The sequence below is a fragment of the Rattus norvegicus genome, chromosome 11 (genome assembly GCF_036323735.1).
Source record: "Rattus norvegicus strain BN/NHsdMcwi chromosome 11, GRCr8, whole genome shotgun sequence".
NCBI classification, from domain to species: domain Eukaryota; kingdom Metazoa; phylum Chordata; class Mammalia; order Rodentia; family Muridae; genus Rattus; species Rattus norvegicus.
The window spans coordinates 61,242,420-61,252,749 of record NC_086029.1 but is presented as its reverse complement, the minus strand read 5'-3'; the positions used below and the strand labels follow the sequence as shown (position 1 = coordinate 61,252,749).

General features: G+C 40.0%; 1 pseudogene; it reads right to left on the bottom strand.

The window, feature by feature from the left end:
- Positions 1–1,902: 1,902 nt before the first annotated feature.
- LOC120095769 (small nucleolar RNA SNORA17) lies at positions 1,903–2,015 on the bottom strand (annotated as a pseudogene).
- Between the last annotated feature and the right edge of the window lie 8,315 nt (positions 2,016–10,330).

Genomic DNA, 10,330 nt, shown 5'->3' with positions numbered 1-10,330 from the left:
CAGCGGCAGCAACCAGGAAGACCTGTGCAGCCCCTTCCGGGAGCTTCAGTGCACCAGGGTTCCAGATGGTCTTTGGCTTTTTCCTCTGGCGTCCGAGATGTGTGTGCAGGGAGCAGTCTCTTCTGGTTTCCCAGGCCTGTCTGCCTCTCTGAAGGTTTAGCTCTCCCTCCCACGGGATTTGGGTGCAGAGAACTGTTTATCTGGTCTGTTTCCTTCAGGGTCCGGCGGTGTCTGTGGCAGGGGTCCTGCTGCTCCTGGGCCCTCCCCCACGGGAGCCCAGAGGCCTTATACAGTTTCCTCTTGGGCCAGGGATGTGGGCAGGGGTGAGCAGTGTTGGTGGTCTCTTCCGCTCTGCAGCCTCAGGAGTGCCCACCTGACCAGGCGGTTGGGTCTCTCTCTCACCGGGTCTGGTAGCAGAGAGCTGCTGCGGGCCGGGATCCGCGGGTGTGGGACTTCCGGTAAACACAGAACGTGCCCGGTTCTAGAGAAATTCTGCTTCCGTGTGTCCCAAGCTCACCAGGCAGCTTTCTTGCAGCAGAAAATTTGGTCTTACCTGTGGTCCCGAGGCTCAGGTTCGCTCGTGGGGTGCTGCCCAGGGGCTCTCTGCAGCGGCAGCAACCAGGAAGACCTGTCAGGATGATATTTTCTAATTTCATCCATTTGCCTAAGAATTTCACGTAGTCATTGTTTTGTTTTGTTTTCTTTTTCTCCTCCATCTTTATTAAATTGAGTATTTCTTATTTATATTTCAATTGTTATTCCCATTCCCGGTTTCCAGGCCAACATCACACTAACCCCTCCACATCCCCTTCTATATGGGTGATCCCCACCCCATCCACCCCCCCATTACTGCCCTCCTTCCAACAATCACGTTCACTGGGGGTTCACTCTTAGCAGGACCCAGGGCTTCCCCTTCCACTGGTGCTCTTACTAGGATATGCATTGCTACCTATGAGGTCAGAGTCCAGGGTCAGTCCATGTATAGTCTTTAGGTAGTGGCTTAGTCCCTGGAAGCTCTGGTTGCTTGGCATTGTTGTTCATAAGGGGTCTCGAGCCCCTTCAAGCTCTTCCAGTTCTTTCTCTGATTCCTTCAACGGGGGTCCCGTTCTCAGTTCAGTGGTTTGCTTCTGGCATTCGCCTATGTATTTGCCGGATTCTGGCTGTGTCTCTCAGGAGCGATCTACATCCGGCTCCTGTCGGTCTGCACTTCTTTGCTTCATCCATCTTATCTAGTTTGGTGGCTGTATATGTATGGGCCACATGTGGGAGTCATTGTTTTTAATAGCCGAGTAGTACTCTGTTGTGTAAATGCACCACATTTTCTGTATCCATTCCTCTAATGAAGGACATCTGGGTTCTTTCCAGTTTCTGGCTATTATAAATAAGGCTGCTATAAACATAATGAAGCATGTGACCTTGTTATATATTGACTGTAGGAAGAACAACAATATCAACCAACCAGATCCCTCAGAACTCCCAGGGACTAAACCACCAAGCAATGAGCACACATGGAGGAACACTTGGCCTCAGCCACATCCGTAGCAGAGGACGGCATTGTCTGGCATCAATAGGAGAAGCCCTTCGTCTTGTGAAGGCTCGTTTCCCCAGTATAGGAGAATGCCAGGATGTTGAGGTGGGAGTGGGTGGGTGGGAATGGAGGGAGCATCTTCATAGATGGAGGGGTAAGGGGGAATGGGATAACATTTGAAATGTAAATACATAAAATATCCAATAAAAAATAAAAATAAATAAATAAATAAAAAGTGATCTCAATAGGGCTATTCCATGGCTGTGCTTTATGGCATTGGTTAGAGGTCATCCTGGGTATGCCCATCTCCAAACACAAAGGCCTGGGCATGGACTGGTGTTAGTTTCAGACTCACTCCCCCCTCGCCCTCAGAGAGTAATAGTGTACTAATCATTCAGCTGTTCACAGGTCAGAACATTGAACCTAGCCTCTGTCCTCGCTTCTGCCTACTGATGCACATATGACACAATCTGCAATGCCTCTAGGTGCTTTCTGCTTTAGATTATTTTTATAAATTCATACATGTGTAGTATATACCTTAATTGCATTCACATACTCACATTGACTTTCTTTCTCTAACGTCCCCTCTTGTAGATCATGCTTACCTGTTGAAGTTCTCTTTTTTTTACTTTATATCCCAGTTCTCACTGAGTCCAGTAAATGCTCTCAAAACGTCAATAGTCCAACAATTACATCCTAGGCCATTAGGGGCCAGCCCTGCAAAGAAAATTGACTCCTCCCCCCTCAGCAGCCACCAATTGTCAACCTAGGACAGCTGATTTATTCAGACAATGACAACCGTATTTTTGTCCTGCTGCAGTCATAATTTTACAATTAATAATCATTCCAAAATATGTACATGGGACATTCTACATGACATGGAGATATTTTTCTGAGGGGGTTAGACTGGCTTGTTGCTGTTTTGTTTGTCTGGTATGAGCAGATTCAGTATATCTAAATGTTAATTTGGGCATCCATAAGTGAAGAGTTCTGAGAAAAAGTGAATCTATGATCATAAAATTTTTTATGTAGGAAAAGGTGCCAAGAATGGTGGCAGGATCTAGTGAGCTAGATCATTAGACACATGCAGTCTGAGATTTTCATGATTAACAATTCTTATTAAAAAGTCACTGGGAACACGATAAGGTGACTCAGCAGAGGGCTCCCCCAGAATAAGTATATCCATTAGTTTCAAGAGAGCTAGCATCATAATCTAGAAAAATCTCCCTAACCCATCTTTGCTATTGTTTAAAGGCTGGTCACATTCTCCCACAGGCTTTGTCTAAACACATTGCAGATTCCTTTAGAATGTAGGTTACAACATATTTTTCAGTGCTGTATGCCTCGACCTCATCTGACACATACTAGGCTGACAGTTGAGAGCCCATTCACAAAACAGCATGGGAAAGCACAGGCGTCTCAGAGCCCCAGTGCACTTCTCAATGTGGCAAATTGCAATCCACAGGCGATGACAGCATCTCAAGAGAAGCTGTCCATTGTGAGACTGGGGAGAAAAAAAAAATCAAGGGCTTCACAATGTAGAATCCTTTTCTTTTTGTCCTTCATAGTGAAATAATCTATAATGAGTGTTTCTGCAGTCACTGCTAAGATATTAAAAGACCTTTTGGGTATTATAATGGTATCCTGATTTTAGAAACTCTTGGGAAGTTATGTTTCTCAGAGTTTTACACTGCATAGTTTTAATAGATGTCATTTGTAGAGGCTATGTCATGGCAACTGGGTGGAATGTTGAAATGTCTTGTCTTGTAGTTATACCTTAGCTGTTGTGACAACCAGGGCCAATGGTGGAATGGCTTGTCTTCTAGAGTCACCTTACAAACAAACACAAAAGACATAGCAGATGGATTAAAGCCTCACCGAATACACTGTAGGGGAAAAATGGTAACATTTCTTTATAACTGAAAAAAACAAAACCACCCCAAAAAAATCCAATGAGAAGAGAGAATTAGAAATATAGGTGACTTTTGCAAGCACTATAGGACATGTAGGGTAAAATTTTCCTACCAAAATTAAGGAGCTGTCTAAACCCATTCCCACCATACTCAGAGAAATGTTCAAAAAACTCTCAGCATAGACAGAGCTCTGACGAAAGAGTTTCTGGAGTGATGTTTGCCAACTTACTTTGTCTATTCTTGGGAGTGTGAAAGAGTTTATTGTAATTGTGACAGCTGAAGAGCAGATATGAGGGATGAGTTCAGCTAGGACTTTTAGTTTACAGACTAGTCCTTTGCATGATTCAGACATAAGAAAGATTATGTACTGTAATGAACAAACTGGTTTCCTTCAAAGAAGGAATGGTCTGGTCTTGTCAAGAACATGCCAATGTATACAAATGTAGACGTACTAGAGAAAGATTAAAAATAGAATTTTTAGACATGGTAAGCACATAGGTTTTCCTTCAACCCATATAATAATTGTTTCCAACAGAGCCAAAATGATCACATTGTATTAATCTATATAATACTCAAATATTTATTTAAGGACATTTATTTTTTGACTAGAATATAATGATGTTATTTACCTCTTCCCTTTGCTCCCTGCAAGATCTCCCCTGTATTTACTCTACCCTGTTTCAAAATCATTGCTTTTTTCTTTGTTTATTTAAAATCTCTACATTTAAACTTATGCATAAATTAATATTATTTATTCATAAATTAAAATTATTTACTTATTCATAAATTAAAACTATGGCTTAGAAAATAAAATTCAGTTATCTGAGCAAGAAGGATCTTACAATTCAAACAGCATGTTTTCCAGAAAGATCACATGGAAATAAGAGAATAGCCCTGTATCTATTTAATTCGTGGTTTTGGAAAATCCTAAATCACTCTGAATGATCTAAACATTGTGCACTTAATTCTCTCAGGTTTTGTATTCAGGAATTTGGCCAGATAGTTATGAAATTATAATGCAGGAAAACAAAATTTCACAATATTGAATTTATAATCTGTAATATTGGGACTCATTGTTTCTCTACAGGTCTCTTTAATATTTTTATATATTTCAGTGTTCTGTGTTACACATTGTAAACAAGCAACTTGCATTGGTATACTGTTTAGAATTCTGTGACTGTCAAAATATCTCTGATAAAGGATTTTGATACCCTCTTTCTGGTTAAACATCGAAGTAAACTATATTTACAACTACACTTCTGCAGAGGTGAAGCCTCTGGCATGTAAGTGCCACAAATGCTTGTCTTCTGGTTTTATGACAGTAGCCAAAGATGTAAACGGAAAGTCTGGATTCCCAAGATTGCTCCACAAAGCAATGCTTTTCTAACTCTTCTCAAACCCACATGGGTTATGATGCAGGCCAGAATTCATAATGCTTCTGAATGTGCACTTAGGCTACTGAATCAGTTACTTAATCCTGAGGAGTATGTTGTACCTTAATGCTTAATGACACAACAATCTACCCTGGAATGGAAGTAAAATAGTCTTCCCAATTGATTGCTACATTTGTTATTTAATAAACTTCAGATGCTTGCAGTATAGTATTAACTGAATTTGTTATCATAATTGACAAGTACTATATGTGGTATTTTTAAACTCGTTCCACATCCCTATTCTTAACCTTTGAATACTCTCTAATTTTTCTCCTATTTGACAGCGTCTTCAGAACTCAATTACCCAAACTGTTTATGGCAGTAGAAAGCCGGAAGATATTCAGTATCAAGTAACAGGACTGTGCCATTTGTGAACATGAAATACTTTAATGCTTCCTGTAAATAGCTCTAACACTTAATTCGCAAAAGCATTTTTTTTCTAAAATGAATAACTAAAGCTTTTCTAACCCAGTATCTCTGCATTCAAATAAGCTAAAAGCACCACACATCAGGCAGCCATTCAGAAATGCTGGCCCTTCTCTACGCCCTTAGAGCATTTAGATATTTAAATGAGCAAAGCAGACAAGACTCATTTTGCATCATAATTCAATGATGGATCACCCACACATATGAAAAAAATTCAATCCATACAAATAAAATCTGTATATAAAAGTGGGTGCATAGACAAGATGTGTTTTGTAGTAATTTAGCAAGTTAATGCAAGACAAAAATTATTATCTCACTACTTTGATGGGTCAGGGGTCTATTACTGATCAAGTGTTTTGTTTTCTGTTTTTGTTTTTGTTTTTTTTCTGTTTAGCTGTCAGTCTGAAATAGAAATATTAACCAAGAATTCAGTGATCTTGGAAATCTGGCAGATAGATCCCTTTCAGATCCACTACTCATTAGTTAGAAGAATGGGCTTCTTTATGCTTGTGAGAATGGGATCCTTACTTTAATTTATTCTATCAATTTAAAATCAATCTCAACTTTTTACATAAATATCACTATCATCTGTTCACAAAGTTAATTTTAGTATAAAATTTCCCTCAAATTAAGCTTTTTTTTTTATTAACTTGAGTATTTCTTATATACATTTCGAGTGTTATTCCCTTTCCCGGTTTCCGAGCAAACATCTCCCTCCCCCCTCCCCTTCCTTAGGGGTGTCCCCCTCCCAACCCTCCCCGCATTGCCGCCCTCCCCCCATAGTCTAGTTCACTGGGGGTTCAGTCTTAGCAGGACCCAGGGCTTCCCCTTCCACTGGTGCTCTTACTAGGATATTCATTGCTACCTATGGGGTCAGAGTCCAGGGTCAGTCCATGTATAGTATTTAGGTAGTGGCTTAGTCCCTGGAAGCTCTGGTTGCTTGACATTGTTGTACTTTTGGGGTCTCGAGCCCCTTCAAGCTCTTCCAGTTCTTTCTCTGATTCCTTGAACGGGGGACATATTCTCAGTTCAGTGGTTTGCTGCTGGCATTCGCCTCTGTATTTGCTGTATTCTGGCTGTGTCTCTCAGGAGCGATCTACATCCGGCTCCTGTCGGTCTGCACTTCTTTGCTTCATCCATCTTGTCCAATTGGGTGGCTGTATATGTATGGGCCACCTGTGGGGCAGGCTCTGAATGGGTGTTCCTTCAGTCTCTGTTTTAATCTTTGCCTCTCCCTTCCCAGCCAAGGGTATTCTTTTTCCTCATTTAAAGAAGGAGTGAAGCATTCACATTTTGATCATCCGTCTTGAGTTTCGTTTGTTCTAGGGATCTAGGGTAATTCAAGCATTTGGGCTAATAGCCATTTATCAATGAGTGCATACCATGTATGTCTTTCTGTGATTGGGTTAGCTCACTCAGGATGATATTTTCCAGTTCCAACCATTTGCCTACGAATTTCATAAACTCGTTTTTGATAGCTGAGTAATATTCCATTGTATAGATGTACCACATTTTCTGTATCCATTCCTCTGTTGAAGGACATCTGGGTTCTTTCCATTTTCTGGCTATTATAAATAAGGCTGCGATGAACATAGTGGAGCACGTGTCTCTTTTATATGTTGAGGCATCTTTTGGGTATATGCCCAAGAGAGGTATAGCTGGATCCTCAGGCAGTTCAATGTCCAATTTTCTGAGGAACCTCCAGACTGATTTCCAGAATGGTTTTACCAGTCTGCAATCCCACCAACAATGGAGGAGTGTTCGTCTTTCTCCACATCCTCGCCAGCATCTGCTGTCACCTGAGTTTTTGATCTTAGCCATTCTCACTGGTGTGAGGTGAAATCTCAGGGTTGTTTTGATTTGCATTTCCCTTATGACTAAAGATGTTGAACATTTCTTTAGGTGTTTCTCAGCCATTCGGCATTCCTCAGCTGTGAATTCTTTGTTTAGCTCTGAACCCCATTTTTTAATAGGGTTATTTGTTTCCCTGCGGTCTAACTTCTTGAGTTCTTTGTATATTTTGGATATAAGGCCTCTATCTGTTGTAGGATTGGTAAAGATCTTTTCCCAATCTGTTGGTTGCCGTTTTATCCTAACCACAGTGTCCTTTGCCTTACAGAAGCTTTGCAGTTTTATGAGATCCCATTTGTCGATTCTTGATCTTAGAGCATAAGCCATTGGTGTTTTGTTCAGGAAATTTTTTCCAGTGCCCATGTGTTCCAGATGCTTCCCTAGTTTTTCTTCTATTAGTTTGAGTGTGTCTAGTTTGATGTGGAGGTCCTTGATCCACTTGGACTTAAGCTTTGTACAGGGTGATAAGCATGGATCGATCTGCATTCTTCTACATGTTGCCCTCCAGTTGAACCAGCACCATTTGCTGAAAAGGCTATCTTTTTTCCATTGGATGGTTTTGGCTCCTTTGTCAAAAATCAAGTGACCATAGGTGTGTGGGTTCATTTCTGGGTCTTCAATTATATTCCATTGGTCTATCTGTCTGTCTCCGTACCAATACCATGCAGTTTTTATCACTATTGCTCTGTAATACTGCTTGAGTTCAGGGATAGTGATTCCCCCTGAAGTCCTTTTATTGTTGAGGATAGCTTTAGCTATCCTGGGTTTTTTGTTATTCCAGATGAATTTGCAAATTGTTCTGTCTAACTCTTTGAAGAATTGGATTGGTATTTTGATTGGGATTGCATTGAATCTCTAGATTGCTTTTGGTAAAATGGCCATTTTTACTATTTTAATCCTGCCAATCCATGAGCATGGGAGATCTTTCCATCTTCTGAGGTCTTCTTCAATTTCTTTCCGCAGTGTCTTTAAGTTCTTATTGTACAGATCTTTTACTTGCTTGGTTAAAGTCACACCGAGGTACTTTATATTATTTGGGTCTATTATGAAGGGTGTCGTTTCCCTAATTTCTTTCTCGGCTTGTTTCTCTTTTGTATAGAGGAAGGCAACTGATTTATTTGAGTTAATTTTATACCCAGCCACTTTGCTGAAGTTGTTTATCAGCTTTAGTAGTTCTCTGGTGGAACTTTTGGGATCACTTAAATATACTATCATGTCATCTGGAAATAGTGATATTTTGACCTCTTCTTTTCCGATCTGTATCCCCTTGATCTCCTTTTGTTGTCTGATTGCTCTGGCTAGAACTTCAAGAACTATATTGAATAAGTAGGGAGAGAGTGGGCAGCCTTGTCTAGTCCCTGATTTTAGTGGGATTGCTTCAAGTTTCTCTCCATTTAGTTTAATGTTAGCAACTGGTTTGCTGTATATGGCTTTTACTATGTTTAGGTATGGGCCTTGAGTTCCTATTCTTTCCAGGACTTTTATCATGAAGGGGTGTTGAATTTTGTCAAATGCTTTCTCAGCATCTAATTAAATGATCATGTGGTTCTGTTCTTTCAGTTTGTTTATATAATGGATCACGTTGATGGTTTTCCGTATATTAAACCATCCCTGCATGCCTGGGATGAAGCCTACTTGATCATGGTGGATGATTGTTTTGATGTGCTCTTGAATTCGGTTTGCCAGAATTTTATTGAGTATTTTTGCATCGATATTCATAAGGGAAATTGGTCTGAAGTTCTCTTTCTTTGTTGTGTCTTTGTGTGGTTTAGGTATAAGAGTAATTGTGGCTTCGTACAAGGAATTCGGTAGGGCTCCATCTGTTTCAGTTTTGTGGAATAGTTTGGATAATATTGGTATGAGGTCTTCTATGAAGGTTTGATAGAATTCTGCACTAAACCCGTCTGGACCTGGGCTCTTTTTGGTTGGGAGACCTTTAATGACTGCTTCTATTTCCTTAGGAGTTATGGGGTTGTTTAACTGGTTTATCTGTTCCTGATTTAACTTCGATACCTGGTATCTGTCTAGGAAATTGTCCATTTCCTGAAGATTTTCAAGTTTTGTTGAATATAGGTTTTTATAGTAAGATCTGATGATTTTTTGAATTTCCTCTGAATCTGTAGTTATGTCTCCCTTTTCATTTCTGATTTTGTTAATTTGGACGCACTCTCTGTGTCCTCTCGTTAGTCTGGCTAAGGGTTTATCTATCTTGTTGATTTTCTCAAAGAACCAACTTTTGGTTCTGTTGATTCTTTCTATGGTCCTTTTTGTTTCTACTTGGTTGATTTCAGCTCTGAGTTTGATTATTTCCTGCCTTCTACTCCTCCTGGGCGTATTTGCTTCTTTTTGTTCTAGAGCTTTTAGTTGTGCTGTCAAGCTGCTGACATATGCTCTTTCCTGTTTCTTTCTGCAGGCACTCAGCGCTATGAGTTTTCCTCTTAGCACAGCTTTCATTGTGTCCCATAAGTTTGGGTATGTTGTATCTTCATTTTCATTAAATTCTAAAAAGTTTTTAATTTCTTTCTTTATTTCTTCCTTGACCAGGTTATCATTGAATAGAGCATTGTTCAATTTCCACGTATATGTGGGCATTCTTCCCTTATTGTTATTGAAGACCAGTTTTAGGCCATGGTGGTCCGATAGCATGCATGGGATTATTTCTATTTTTCTGTACCTGTTGAGGCCCATTTTTTGACCAATTATATGGTCAATTTTGGAGAAAGTACCATGAGGAGCTGAGAAGAAGGTATATCCTTTTGCTTTAGGATAGAATGTTCTATAAATATCCGTTAAGTCCATTTGGCTCATGACTTCTCTTAGTCTGTCGACATCACTGTTTAATTTCTGTTTCCATGATCTGTCCATTGATGAGAGTGGTGTGTTGAAATCTCCCACTATTATTGTGTGAGGTGCAATGTGTGCTTTGAGCTTTAGTAAGGTTTCTTTTACGTATGTAGGTGCCCTTGTATTTGGGGCATAGATATTTAGGATTGAGAGTTCATCTTGGTGGATTTTTCCTTTGATGAATACGAAGTGTCCTTCCTTATCTTTTTTGATGACTTTTAGTTGGAAATTGATTTTATTTGATATTAGAATGGCTACTCCATCTTGCTTCTTCTGACCATTTGCTTGGAAAGTTGTTTTCCAGCCTTTCACTCTGAGGTAGTGTCTGTCTTTGT